Genomic DNA, 14,981 nt, shown 5'->3' with positions numbered 1-14,981 from the left:
ATTTAAGACATGGCACCTACAACTGCCCTTCAATCTTTTGCATCGTTAACTTCCCTCTCTCTTCTGGATCATTCCCAACAGTATATAAATATGCTGTAGTAAATGTCGTAAAACTTTCCTAGGCTCTGTGTCTCCCTCCTGCAACTCCCTAGTCTCTGCTTTTCTTTTATAGTAAATCTCTTGGAAAGAGTTGTCTGTGCTCAATGTCTCTACCTCCCTGCAGGCATTCACTCATCTACCTATGCCAGTCACAACATTGTCCCCAAAGTCTACTGAGATTATACTTAACAACGTTACCAGTCTTGCCAAATCTAATAGCCAACTTTTATTGCTCATTTTATTTCAGCATTTAACAGAAATATTCACTCCCTTCTTGTTGAAGACATTTTTTTTTAAAAATTTGGTTTCTAAGACATCAAACTCTCCTATTTTTTTCTCATTTTTCACTGACTTTTAATTCTCAATTACCTGTAACGGATTCACTTCTTATTCATGAGCTCTAACTATTGAACGTTCTCTGGGCTCGGTCCTTGGCCCTCTTCTTTCTCTCTCTTTTTAAATTGAAGATATCATGCTTCTCATATGTATTTGGTTTGGAATCTGCAAGAGTTACATTTGGGGCAAGGCTGCAAGAAGAGTCCTGGAAATTGCTTTCTGAGTATCAGAAGGTCTACATTATTCATATAGTTTTGGATCAATTAACATAAGGCTGGTGATTTTATTTACATTGCAAGCAAAAATTTTCATATTTTCTAATAAATGTATTTTATAGAATAAATTAATGATATTATATACTCCATGTGCAGTCCAATTAAGATGAAAGGTTAAATTTCTGGGAAATTAGATATTCTTGGAAATTTTTGCTTTCTCAGTAAATAAGAGGCAGAGCATGATGAGATTTAAATGAGACCTTTCCTCAATTAAATAGTTTCCCATAGTGCTCTTTGTTCATTGATTGTGGTCCCAGGATGTTAATATTCTCTGCCTAATTTTCCTTATCTTTCTGAGAAGAATAATAGCCGGTGTAATATTTTGAGAATTTATAGGGCTCAGCAAAATTCTTTCCTTCTAAGGTTTATTCTCAAAAAAAAAACATTGTGACCTAAAATGTTTCATTTTAATGAATTGAAAATTTTTGTTTATAATTTTTATTTCCTTCCTGTCCACACTTACTTTGTTGGTGATTTTTATCCAGTTCAATGACTTTATATATCATTTACATCTTGAGGGCTCCCACATTTAGAATCCTAATGTTGACCTCTCCCCTAATTCTATGCTCATATACTCAATTACCTTCTTGGCATTTGAATACCTAAAAGGAAGCTCAAACTTAACATATTTAAGAACTCTTAAATTATACCCCTATCCTACCTGCTCTTTCCTACTTTTTCATCTCATTAAAGGCATCTCCATTCACCTTGTTGCTGAGATCAAAACTGCAAATAATATTCAGTTCTGTCCCTGCCATAGTACCTATCCATTCCACTGGACCGTCCTAAGCTTTACCTTCAAAACGTATTCTGAATCCACCTACTTTTAACCAACTCCACTGTTGCCATCCAAGTCCAAGCTACTTCATCTCTTGCCCCCTAATTTCCCCTTCTTGCCACTATCTACTCAATTTACACAGCAGCCAGAATCATCTTTTAAAAGCACAGATAACAATCTGTTAACCTTTACCTAAAGCCCACCCGTGTCATCCCACAGTACTCAAAGATTTTACTAAGGAATTTGAATTTGGATTTTCTTTTAAGACATCACATGCCAAGCCCTGCTAACATCTCTGACTTTCTTTCCTTCCGCTCACAACTTTGCTTACCTGCTCCAGCCATACTGGTCTTCCAGCTGCTCCTCAAACATGCCAACTTCATTTCCCCCTCAGTACAGGTTTGTTTGCCATCCCCTCTTCCTGTCACACTCCTCCTCCAGATCTTACAAGTCTTCATTCAGGTATCTGATTAAATGTGACCATTTCAACCTGATCATTACTCTCCATCCCCTGATACCACTGGCCTTTTTCACAGCGTTATAATTTCCTGAACATAAAGTGTGGATTTGTGTTGTCTTAATTTTCTATTTCTACTATAGGGAAGAAACTTGATATATTTTGTTCATTACCGTATTCCCAACACCTAGGAGAGTGCATGGCACATTTAGGTACATGTGACAATTAGGTGGATCAATGAGTGTGGAAATTTTAAAACGTAACTCAAAAATATTTGACACTCCTCCCATTAAGAGCGTGGGGTCCATGTCCCCTCTTCTTGAATCTGGACTAATGGAATATGGCAGAAGTGATGCTGTGCTAGTTTTTCAGCTCAGGCCTTTAGAAAATGGAAGCTTATATTTCCTATATTTTGGGGTATTCACAGAACCCAAAAACCATTCTGTAAGAAAACAAACAGTCATATGGAGAAATCATGTACACTTGTTCTTATAATAGTCCAACCTGAGGTTCCAATCGATAGCCCGTATCAACTTCCAGATATGTGAGTGAGCAAGCCTTCAGATGATTCTAGCCCCCAGCCATTGAATGGCCCTTACCCTTCAAACTCTCAGCTGATGCTACATAGATAGATAAAAGGTAACCTTTCCAAGTGTGGCCAAAACTGTAAGTTTGTGAGCAAAATAAATGATTGTTCTTGTTCTAAATCACTTAGTATTGTGATGTAGCAATAGATATCTGGAACAATGAACAAATTAACATAAATTTTGTTATTACTATAGGATTATTGTTGAGCAAGTGGCATCTATTGCCTATTATCAGGAGTAGAAATCTGAATGCTTCTGTCCCCTGCACAATGGTATCAGAATTGTCAAGGAGAACAATGCAGTCAAGCCCTGGATGGAACAACACTGTATTCACATAGAGAAGAGACAGCAAGGGGCATTGGTCCTCCATGACCAGTGAGTCCCTCTCAGCAACTTCGAAAGGGCAGTTGGCCTGTATGTTCCACTCTTGTGATGCAGCAGAAGGACCCTATCCTCTCCCTGCTGGGGACAGATATAGAGTGGGGTGGGCCAGGTGCCATGTGACACACATGCTTAAGCAAAACAAAGGAGCATATATTGAGTCTGAAACTGGGAGTGATATTCCAACCCAAGGTGACAATTCCAGCATAGTTTATGAGGACTCTATCTTTTGGTAAGAAAGTGTTCTGGACCCAAGGTCTATTCTTATGTGATTGAGTAGGGGTTGAATTACTGCGTGTATAAGGCTGCCTTTCCCTACAATTATTTATGTGGATATTTTACTTGTGACTTTGCATAAGTGCAACTGGTCTATATATTCCTTTGCTTTTAAGACTGTGATGGAGTGGGTGTGGTAGACCAATGCTGCCACTCATAGCAATAACAAAATCCAGAAAAAATTTTAAAATAAATAGGTATCTGTCTGAAGCCATCAGAGAGTTGCCAAAGTCAAAACAACAAAAACAAAACTAGTATGACTAAGATTTTGAGAGGGGAACCATAGAGAAAGTCAATATTTTCCATGCTGTTGAGGTATTTTTATCCTTTTGACATATTTTCTGATTCTTGGCCTGGAGTGAGAAACTGAGAAGCAGAGGAGCTGCTGGTGAAAGGTGGAAACGTCAACAGAGCTTTTGGCAACTTCATGGAGCCAAGGAAATAAAAGTTAGAAGCCAAAGTAGCCAGGATATGAGGGTCCCATTTTCTGAATGAAAAAAAGTACAAAGAAGTGACTCTGAGACTTGGAGTTTCTTCCCATGAGGTATTTGCTGAATTCTTAAGCTGCAGAGCACAAGAAACAAGAAGCCAAACAGCAAAACTCTGAAAAATATACCAAAGTTTTAAGACTCATCATGTCAAGGAGACAAAAATTAGAGTTCAAGACACACCAAAAAGGAACTAACTAGATTGGTTTAATGATAGATTGGACAAAACAAAAGAGAAGATTAGTAAACTGGAAGATAGGTCAGTAAAAAATATCCAGAATGAAACATGGAGAGCCAAATGGATGAAAAATACAGAAAAGAGTGTAAGTCATATGAGGCATACTGACAAATCTAACATATATTGAACATATAAGAGTTCTAAAAGAGAAGTGAAAGACAATGAGGCAGAAGAAATATTTAAAGAGATAATTGCTAAGTTTTTTACATGTTAGTAAAACACATCAAGAAACAGGTGCAAGACGTTCTACAAATCTAAGTGGGAAAATATAAAGAAACCTACATTTAGGCAATCATAGTCAAACTGGTAAAAACCAAAAGTAAAGGAAAATTATTTTAGAGCAGCTGAAAGAAAAATTACCTTCAGAGAAGCAACAATAAGTTGACAGTGGACATAAAAATGATGAAAAATGATATGCTATGCAAAGAAAAACTAAAAAATTAATGTGACTATAATACCAGCTAAAATAGGATTTTTAATATTTTAAAGTATTTAAAGTATAGGTGGCCCTCCATATTCACTGGTTCCCCATCTGCAGGTTCAACCAACGGGCAATTGTGTATTGTGTTCAGTTATCTGCTGTTTGTTGAATCCGTGAATGCAGAATCCTTCAGATATGGAGGGCCAGCTATGCTCCTTGAGGATCTGCAGATTTTGGTAGCCTTGGGTCTTGGAACCAATCTTTTGTGGATACCAAGGGATTATTATATATATACTTCTTGCAAAAAGCATAGAGCTCTGAAAATCTTTGTCCTTTTATTGGATTACTTAGTCCTTTCAAGTATATTGTAATCAGTGATATATGGAGGTTAATATTTACCATCTTAGAATTGTTTACTATTTTTCCCTGTTTTTTTTAAAATTATAGTTGATTTATGCTGTTGTGTTAGTTTCTGTTGTAAAGTGATTTATTTATATATATATATTCTTTTTCATATTCTTTTCCATTATGGTTTATTACAGGATACTGAATATAGTTCCCTGTGCTCTACAATAGGACACTGTTATTTATCCATGACTGTTTTAACTTCTTTTTCTCTCCTTCTTGTCTGTTTATTGAGTGTTTTTATTAGTTCATTTTACTCTTATTAGCTTACGAGTTACACATTCTTTCAGTGGTTACACTAGAAATACATGTATGTATCTACAACAAACATACTTGACTTACTAAAACTAATAAAATTCTAATTTGTTATGCACCTACTAATAACTCTAAAATATATAAGGCACAAAATATAGAAATAAAAAAATGTAAAAATCCCCAATCATAGTAGGAAACTTTAATACACTTCTCTCAATAACAAAGTATAACTAAACATATAGGATATTCATGGCACTATTCAAGTCCAAACTGAAAACAAAATGAAAATATAGGTCTATCAACAGCAGAATGGAAAAATTATAAATTTATAGATGGAATGTTATACAGTGATTGGAATGAATGAACTGCTACATGCAACACAGATCAAGCTTACAAACAGAATATTAAGTAAAGGAAGCCAAAAACAAAAGATGACATATTGTATGATTCAATTTGATCTAAAAGTCAAAAACAGGTAAGCTCATCTATGGTGAGAAGATTCACAATAGTTATTATCTTTGGGGAAGAAAGTGACTGAGAGGATATAGTAGCTGAGAGGATATATAATACGAGTGTCTGTGATGCTGATAATATTCTAGTTCTCGATCTGGATTTATATTGTAGAAAGTAAAGACACTGTCAGCCAAGTGTTGACATCTCCATGTTTATCTTTTATGCTGGCATCTCTGTGGCAGGATCAGCATTCTATTAGCATTCTGTCCAGCATTTTGAGATGATAATAAATAACTGGGGAGGGGCTCAGTGAGGTGGGTGGAGAAGAAAGTCACAGTGTGGAAATGCAAGATGATACACACCATAGCAGTGATTTTCAAATTATACAGTCTGCACCTGAGGAATTTATTGAACATGCAGATTCCTGGGAACTACCCCTAGAGATCATGATTCACTAAGTCTGGACTAATATCCAGGAATGAGCATTTTTACAAACACTCCAGATAACTCTGACACAGGTGGTTTAAAGACCAGTCTTTGAGGTGATCCTTGGTAGAGGGAACACTTAGGTTACAAAAGTATAAAATCCCAACATAAAATATTACAAAAACCTTTAAGTCATTCACTTTGGGCTACAGCCTGGATTATACAGCATGTGTTCTAATAGGTTCCCTACAGGGTGTCTTTAAGCTCAACCCCTTCTGACTACTTTGGAAAGCAAATCATAACCTAAGTGACAAGCTTTTTGCAGACATATTATTAGAAGAAAAATCTTGAATCTGCTCCAATTTAAAAATGAAAATCATTTCAAACTTTGGTTTTTCACTTCTGATAATAAATTACTTGCTATATACAACAAAATTGATCACAAAACAAGCTTGTCATGATACCGTGGTTGATGATCCCCAGTGTATTCATTAATGTAAGATGGGACTCACAATAAGGTTTGAAGAGAATGGCTCATTTTTCAGGGAAGTTGAAAATCTGTGGACACTATTATTGATAAAAACCCTGCTCTAAAGCCAAGACCTTTTTGCAACTCCAGTTTAGAGTTGGGGTCACCAAATACTAACAGAAACTGTGACCATCCCAAGGATACACAGTGATGGGGTAAGCATTATAGTACCGATCTCCTCTTACCTGTATGAGGATTTTTGTGACATTTGGATTATTTTATTCAACATTCTCTTCTGCTTCCAGCAATTCTCATTGTACCTGAGTCCCTGTTATTTGTTTGGTTAATAATGTTACGTTTGCATATATAACAAATTTATATGAAAGCTTTCAATGAACACTTTCAATACAGAAAAAAACACAAAAATTAAGGATAAAAAAATCACAGAGGGGCTTCCCTGGTGGCGCAATGGTTGAGAATCTGCCTGCCAATGCAGGGGACACGGGTTCGAGCCCTGGTCTGGGAAGATCCCACATGCCGCGGAGCAACTAGGCCCGTGAGCCACAACTACTGAGCCTGTGCTCCGCAACGAGAGAGGCCGCGATAGTGAGAGGCCTGCGCACCACGATGAAGAGTGGCCCCCACTTGCCACAACTAGAGAAAGCTCTCGCACAGAAACGAAGACCCAACAAAGCCAAAAAATAAAAATAAAAAATAAAAATAAATAAATTTTTTAAAAAATCACAGAAAAATTGCTGCAATTTTTAACCCATGTAAAATACTTCATGTTTGAATTCAAGAGATATTTGATCCAAGTGTACATGCATTTACCTAACATAAATGCTAGCATTCTATATATGATTGTCAGACACCTGTTCTAAAAAAAAAAAATAAAAGTTCTTACCACTAAAAAGTGACTAGAGGTCACCTTACCTAAAAGAAGTCTTCAGATAGATAGTTGTGCAGTTATAGGGAAAACATTTGCAAGCCTGAAATAGCACTGTTCACCTTTTCAAATAGTGTACTATAGTAATTCTCTTTTGATGTTTAAAATTCACTCATCTATTCAAGTATACTTGAAATTGTTTAGTAGTGGATGAAAAATCAGGGTGTAAAATTGTTTAGGAAACTCTGCAGAGTTTCTGAAAGATTTATTCCAAACATCTGCACTAGCATTAGCTGACTGGCTGTTTACGATTATACTTTCAGGTCCCCACTCACGAGTGCCTGCCTAGCGTCTCTGGGAGTCAGCCCGCTCATCTCAGGTTTGTTTTTGTTTTTTTTTTTTAACGTTTTTATTGGAGTATAATTGCTTTACAATGGTGTGTTAGTTTCTGCTTTATGACAAAGTGAATCAGTTATACATAGACATATATCCCCATATCTCCTGCCTCTTGCGTCTCCCTGCCTCCCACCCTCCCCATCCCACCCCTCTAGGTGGTCACAAAGCACTGAGCTGATCTCCCTGTGCTATGTGGCTGCTTCCCACTAGCTGTCTATTTTACATTTGATAGTGTATATATGTCCATATATACACTACCACTCTCTGACTTTGTCCCAGCTTACAGTTCCCCCTCCCCGTGTCCTCAAGTCCATTCTCTCTAGTAGGTCTGCATCTTTACTCCCGTCTTGCCCCTAGGTTCTTCATGACCATTTTTTTTTTTTTTAGATTCCATATATGTGTGTTAGCATACAGTATTTGTTTTTCTCTTTCTGACTTACTTCACTCTGTATGACAGACTCTAGGTCCATCCACCTCACTACAAATAACTCAGTTTCATTTCTTTTTATGGCTGAGTAATATTCCATTGTATATATGTGTCACATCTTCTTTATCCATTCATCCGATGATGGACATTTAGGTTGCTTCCATGTCCTGGCTATTGTAAATAGTGCTGCAATGAACATTGTGGTACATGACTCTTTTTGAATTATGGCTTTCTCAGGGTATATGCCCAGTGGTGGGACTGCTGGGTCGTATGGTAGTTCTATTTTTAGTTTTTTAAGGAACCTCCATACTGTTCTCCATAGTGGCTGTATCAATTTACATTCCCACTGACAGTGTAGGAGGGTTCCCTTTTCTCCACACCCTCTCCAGCATTTATTGTTGTTTCATCTCAGTTTTTAATCAGCAACCCCACCCCCGACAGGTGAGTCTTGTTCACCCTGATCAAATAATTTAATTCGGATTAAATAGCAAATAACAAAGAGAAGCCAAATCAGGAAGGTGTTATCATAGCAGAGTCTCATTCCAGATATAACCATAATCTGTGTCTTCATCGCTCTGTGTGTGTTTGTGTGTTGTTACCCACAAGGAAGAGCACGAGCTCGGAAGAGGGAGCGGGGACCTTTCTTGGTGGGTGGAGCATTATATGCAGAGGAAGCAAAGTGGGAAGTAGATGTCTTCAGAAATTAATAGGGAGTGTTGAAGAGGAATTTAACGTTTTCTTTCTGATCATTTTAAAGCAGGTAGTTAAAGATGGGGGTGTCACTTTTTTCAGGTAAATGAGCTTGAGCTAACTAGGCTGCAGCAAGCAAATGGGAACTCCAGTGAGCATTTATTCTTAATCACTTGAGAAATGTAAATGTTCCCCTTAAATTAGCATAAGGAAGACTTAAGTTAAATTTAGCAGTAATCGATAAGAACAGTGGAAAATTAGTCCAAAAGTTACCAGACTGTACCTAAGCACTCTACATTTTAAAATCTTGTTTTAATTTGTATGCATCCTTAAATGTGTTCTAAAATGTCTATTTTGAGGGTTCGATGATTTCTGTTTTTATTTCAATAACTAATAGAGAGATACAAATGTAAATCTTCAAACACAATTTAGAAAAAGGAAAAGTCGATGGACTGTGTTTTTAGTACATACCGACCTAGGTTTGATCCACATCAGAATTGACTCAGGAAAATCAGATATAAAGCTGACAATAATTATAAGAAGGGGATCAATAAGGGAAAAATAGTTCATTCATCATGAGATCAAGGAACAAAGAATATAATGTATTTCAAATTAATCCTCAAAGAATTCTTAGTTATAGGAATAAAGAAATTTTTTGTTCCACTTTTAACAAATAGATAAATTGGACATATCTGTGCAAGGTTAGGCCCTCCTATGGTAAATCAAAAATAGCCACATGGGGATTGGCTGCAACTCCCAAATTTAAGTCACTAAAACCTCAGAATGTAGCCCTCTCATTGGCAGCATTGAACAGCTACTATTAAGTGACAGTGTGTCGGCCAAAGAGATCTTCATAAAGGACCATGTGCAAGAGAATGCAGCAGGAAGAATCAAGTGCTATATTTATTAACATCGAATGAATGCAAAACTCAAACCTGAAGGTTAATCAGAAAGGCTAAAGGGAAGCAAAGATAAGGAAACACAGAGAGAGCAGCCCCTGGGCTCTTCTCCCAGCAAAGCCCTCACAGAATTCATGCTTGAAAATGTCAAGTTAAATTCATAGGCTATTATTACTGGACAGATAAGACTTACCAAATGTACATGCTTTTCTCCATTGTCTTATAAATCACAGAGGATGCGCACACGTTTTCTAAGTACTAATCAAAGCTAGAGATAGCCTCTCAGCTGTCAAGTAAAATCTAAGAAAAGGCAAGTCACCAACCATTTAGATCTCTCTCAAATTTCTGAATCAAAAATGGAAACCTATTCCTTATTAAATGTTTGCTTTATTTTGTGTGTGTGTTGGCAGAAGATAGGTATAGGGTTATCATCTCTGGTAGCCTCTGTGGTTAGAGAAGGGATCTCATCCCAGCTCTCCCTTTGTGAACTGTGTGAACTTAGGCAAGTCACTACCCTGTTGTCTGACTCGCCCAATCCCAATGGTTCCTCCTTTCTGCCTCTCAGGCATTCTGCTAAGATAGCATAGGATCATTAATAAAATTTTTTTAAACTTAAAGGCATTATACAAATGACATGTCTAACCTAACCTTTGTCTGACCAACCAAACAGAAACCGAGAAGTTAGGAAATTGGAAGTTCCCTCCCCAGGCTGAGCTAATGAGGAAGGCTGCCTTATATGAGAAAGCACCCACTAGTCACCCAACAGAGGTTTGCCCGCAGGTGCCCTATGGTGAGACTTTGCTGAGCCTCATCTGAACCCCTTTCCATGGCTCAACTCAGTCATCTCCTTCTGAAAAAAAAAGAAGGCAAGGTCCTCGGTATTGTGAGAGAGGACAGTGGTGTAGCAAGTTAAGTGCCAGTGTTGGCATGTGCATAGCACTGGATAGTGATAAAAATCCACCTTCATAACAGCGTCGACTGCCTGTGAATTACAGACCAGAAACAAAGAGGGTCATTGACCAGGGATGGCCTTTGTTTCCAGTAAGTAGTAAAAATGAGGAAAAGAGAGAGATCAGTAGGTGGAAAGAATATTCAATGTCCCGCTGAGTCTTTAAGTCAGGGGAGAATGGGAATGAGCGTTTTCCCAGAATGTCAGGCATGTCATGTGTGCACTAAAGCTCACTTAAGCCCAAGTGAAGGATTTAATGATAAACTATGTCATGGCTCCTAGCCATGGCTCTGGATAATAGAGAGCCAAGTGCCTTCCACACATGGCAGGCTCTTCTAACTCAACAAGGGAAGGAGACTTCAAACTGAGAGACAAAATAAGTGAGTGTTAGAGGGCTTCCTTGTAAGAGCTCTTAGTTCTCGTTTGGCCCCATGTGAAGGTTTTGCTCTAGGATAGACTTTACTAAAGATAGACCAGCCAGCCAATTCCATTACCAAGGATTAGAAAGGTCAAATGAATGAAGATGGCTGCTTGGGGTAAGTGAATGAGGAATCAAGAACGTGACTTTGCAACCTGTAAAGGAAGAAGGAGACACCCAATTCTAAGAGAGACAATCCAAAGAGAGACCCGAGGTCATCCTGCAGCATGGAGAGAGACGGGCACTGTTTGGGGTTCTCCATGTAAGCTCAGATTGGTGGGCTCTCTCTGAATGTATTTCAGTCTCTATGGGAGAAAAAGTCCCCCTCAACTTCAATAAAAAAGTATCTCCACCAATGAACTGGGCCTGGTTATGTGGAAGACACTTTCTCTAGGTCCTGAGGTCCTCTTTAGTAGAAACCCATTACACAGACCTGAAGGAACCCTGGACTGAAGAGTAGGTTGTAGGACCTCAGTCCTGGCTCTTCAACACATTGGGTAAGTCACACAATCCCTCACTTGCCTTGCCTTCCCTCCGTTTGGAACGGAAACATGTGCTACCTTTTACTTATAATCTCTCGGGGAATCTAGCCCATTAACTGGTGCTCATTAAATGCTTGTTGATTGATTAAAGGGTTACTTGAGAGGGACACATGGAGAAGCATCTTTCAGTTGGAAAAGCATGATCGACGTCTACTCATCAAGCTCCGCAATAATGGTGACTATGTGTTCCTCATCCTCATCACGTTGCTCAGATGTTCTCTTTATCAAGATTCTCCTGATCACCAGTGACATCTTTCTCCTCTTAGACTCCAGGCAATAGACAGATCGACCTCTAAGGCACCCATCCATGACACCTCTGTGACTGAATGTCAATACCCTTCTCCTTTTTAATTCCTGGAAGTGACTTTATGAGCCCTGGGCTCACAGGCTGCCACTCTGAAGGTGGCCAGTTTCATTCTGCTCCTCTTTCACTATCATTTCTGTTCAGGATCATTTTTCTGTTTCAACTGTCATCTTGATGAAGTGGAGCAAAAGCAGTTCCTCTTCCCGAGGCTTCAGATCAAATTTCCAGAGAGAAAAAGCCAGGACAAAGGGCACTTGGATAAGTATGTACCTGTTTACACTAAAAATCAACTTCTCACTAGGCTTAAGGTGAAGGAGGTGACACCGCCTGCATCCCACATATCCCCCAGGGGCAGAGGCGGGACTCACAGCCTTGTAACAGATCTTCCAGAGAGACACCTCCATAAATCCTTTTTTTCTTCACTCTGACAACTGTTCTTATAATTGGTTTGGCTGATGTAATATGTGTGCATTTGTGATCTAGCTTTGGAAATTCTCATCTATTTTATTTCTGAGTCTTGGTTCAAACTAATTTCAACATCCTGTTAGGCAATGGTAATAATGCTACATTATCTGATATTCATCATTGTGTCTGTATTAAGGATGTTGTTGAAGAAGATGTACATTATATTGAACATGGTGAGAACTAATGGAAGACAGTTCTATCTAGTGTTATTATTAGAATAAGTCTACTTTTCTGTAGCACTTGGCTTGATTTTATCCTGACACTGCAAATTGTGTAGTTGATCATACATTCTTTTCTGTGTAATATTCAGAGAGTAATTTGTATCTTGCTGATAGCACAGGTATAGGACTCTATGTTGTAAAAGATTGTATAACCTGGGCTTCCCTGGTGGCGCAGTAGTTAAGAATCCGCCTGCCAATGCAGGGGACACGGGTTCAAGCCCTGGTCCAGGAAGATCCCACATGCCGTGGAGCAACTAAGCCCGTGAGCCACAACTACTGAGCCTGCGCTCTAGAGCCCACGAGCCACAACTACTGAAGCCTGCGTGCCTAGAGCCCATGCTCCGCAACAAGAGAAGCCACCTCAGTGAGAAGCCTGCGCACCGCAACAGAGAGTAGCCCCTGCTCACTGCAACTAGAGAAAGCCCGCACGCAGCAACAAAAACCCAACGCAGCCAAAAATAAATAAAAATAAAATAAATAAATAAATAAATTAAAAAAAAAAAAAGATTGTATAACCTTATACCTGGCACCATTTTCATTTCATTCCTGCCTTACTTGGATTTTTCTGTTTGATCTCTAAAAGGCGATGCGGTATAATCTGGAGAGCTCAATCTTTGGAGTAGGACAGATGTTTGTTAGTTTATATTCTGGCTTCATCATTGCCGTGTGACCTTTTCATTTCCTCTCTAAGACTCATTTTCCTTATCTGGAAAATGATGATAAAAATAGTACCTATTCCTCATTATATGTATTGTGAGAATAATACATACAAAGCATGTAGCACAGTGATTGGCACATAATCGCATACATGTTCAAGAAATAGAAGCTACCATGATCACCACATATGTTTATCTTCCTGTTTCTTAAAAACTTTCAGGCTGTCCTAAATGCAAGCCTCTATCCTCTGATTCCAAATCTAGTAAGCCTTTCACGACATCACACATCTTCACTGTGACTCACATTTCCAAAATTCTTCACTTTAGTCTTCAGCAACTGCATGAATCTCAGGTTAAAAAAAATCCAATATTCAGGGACATGAATACCTTATTAAGTGCCAATCATTTTCCCACTAAACTCTATACAGCATCAAAATCTCAAAGTAGATTGAGACAAACCTATTGAACTGTATTCTCGCTCAGTTGCTTCTTTTTATAGCCTCTGATTGTTTCCCCAACACCCTGCTCACCAAATCACCCTCCCCTTCTCTGCTTGCAGGTAGACCTCAACTTTGTCCACTGCTCCTCCTTACCCTCTATATGTAATCCATCACTCATCCTAGCAAATTTCACTTGACTGCCTACTGGTCCTCTCCACTCACTCTCGATTCCTGCAACAACCATCTACGTGACCTACGCACTCCCCCCACTCACCTGCTCAACCTCAACTCTCCTGCATATCATAACCAAATGCAAGATAAGGTGCATTGCTTTTCTTTTGTAACATTTAAAAAATGTAGCCTTGGTGGTTCTCTGTTAGCCTACTTTTCGGAAAATAGATGCCAGTCTCCCTTTCTTTCAGTCAACTCAACTCAAGAAGGGAAAAGGATACCTTGTCCTTCCCCACACAAAAGTACTCATAGCTTCTCTATTAGCACCGCACCCCCCCAGTAATACAATGTCTCCCCTCCTTTCTCAATTTCTTATCATATTGATGTACTGTGAGGTAGCTGCCACTACTGCTGGCTCACTGGCTAGTCTCATTAAAAATTCACGTAGGGGCTTTCCTGGTGGCGCAGTGGTTGAGAGTCTGCCTGCCAATGCAGGGGACACGGGTTCGAGACCTGGTCTGGGAAGATCCCACATGCCGCGGAGCAACTAGGCCCGTGAGCCACAACTACAGAGCCTGCGCGTCTGGAGCCTGTGCTCCACAAGAGCGGCCGCGACAGTGAGAGGCCCGCGCACCGCGATGAAGAGTGGCCCCTGCTTGCCACAACTAGAGAAAAGCCCTCGCACAGAAATGAAGACCCAACACAGCCATAAATAAATAAATAAATTAAAAAAAAAAATTCATGTAGTAGTTTTTATCCTCAGTTTGGGACCTTAACTGCAATTCTGAGACAACAGCAGATGTCCCTAGGGACATTTTGTTATGTATAAAAGTACACCTTGGACCTATCATAAAACATATTTAATAATGACTTTGATAAGCCTTAAGTAGCTTACGATCAAAATGTCATGTTGTCAGACATAGAAAACAAACTTATGGTTACCAAAGGGGAAAGGGAGGTGGGGTAGGGATAAATTAGGAGGTTGGGATTAACAGATACACACTACTCTACATGAAATAGATAAACAACAAGGATTTACTGCATAGCACAGGGAACTCTATTTAATATCTTGTAGTAACCTATAATGCAAAACAATCTGAAAGAAAAAATGCAACAGTCACTTTGCTGTACACCTGAAGCTAACACAATATTGTAAACCAACTATACTTCAGC

The 14,981-nt window shown here is 38.9% G+C and overlaps 1 long non-coding RNA gene across 1 annotated transcript in view; it reads left to right on the top strand.

The window, feature by feature from the left end:
• Positions 1 to 12,328, top strand: part of LOC133076527 (uncharacterized) — a 221,564-nt gene extending 209,236 nt beyond the window's left edge. Inside the window, exons 3-4 of the long non-coding RNA XR_009697547.1 lie at positions 7,554 to 7,609; positions 11,643 to 12,328. This is a non-coding gene — a long non-coding RNA (uncharacterized LOC133076527). The remainder of the gene's footprint in view (positions 1 to 7,553; positions 7,610 to 11,642) is intronic.
• The last annotated feature ends 2,653 nt before the right edge of the window (positions 12,329 to 14,981 follow it).

This window comes from Eubalaena glacialis, chromosome 16 (assembly GCF_028564815.1).
Source record: "Eubalaena glacialis isolate mEubGla1 chromosome 16, mEubGla1.1.hap2.+ XY, whole genome shotgun sequence".
Classification (NCBI taxonomy): Eukaryota; Metazoa; Chordata; class Mammalia; order Artiodactyla; family Balaenidae; genus Eubalaena; species Eubalaena glacialis.
Note: the sequence above shows the minus strand (reverse complement) of the source record. Positions and strands in the feature narration are given on the sequence as shown.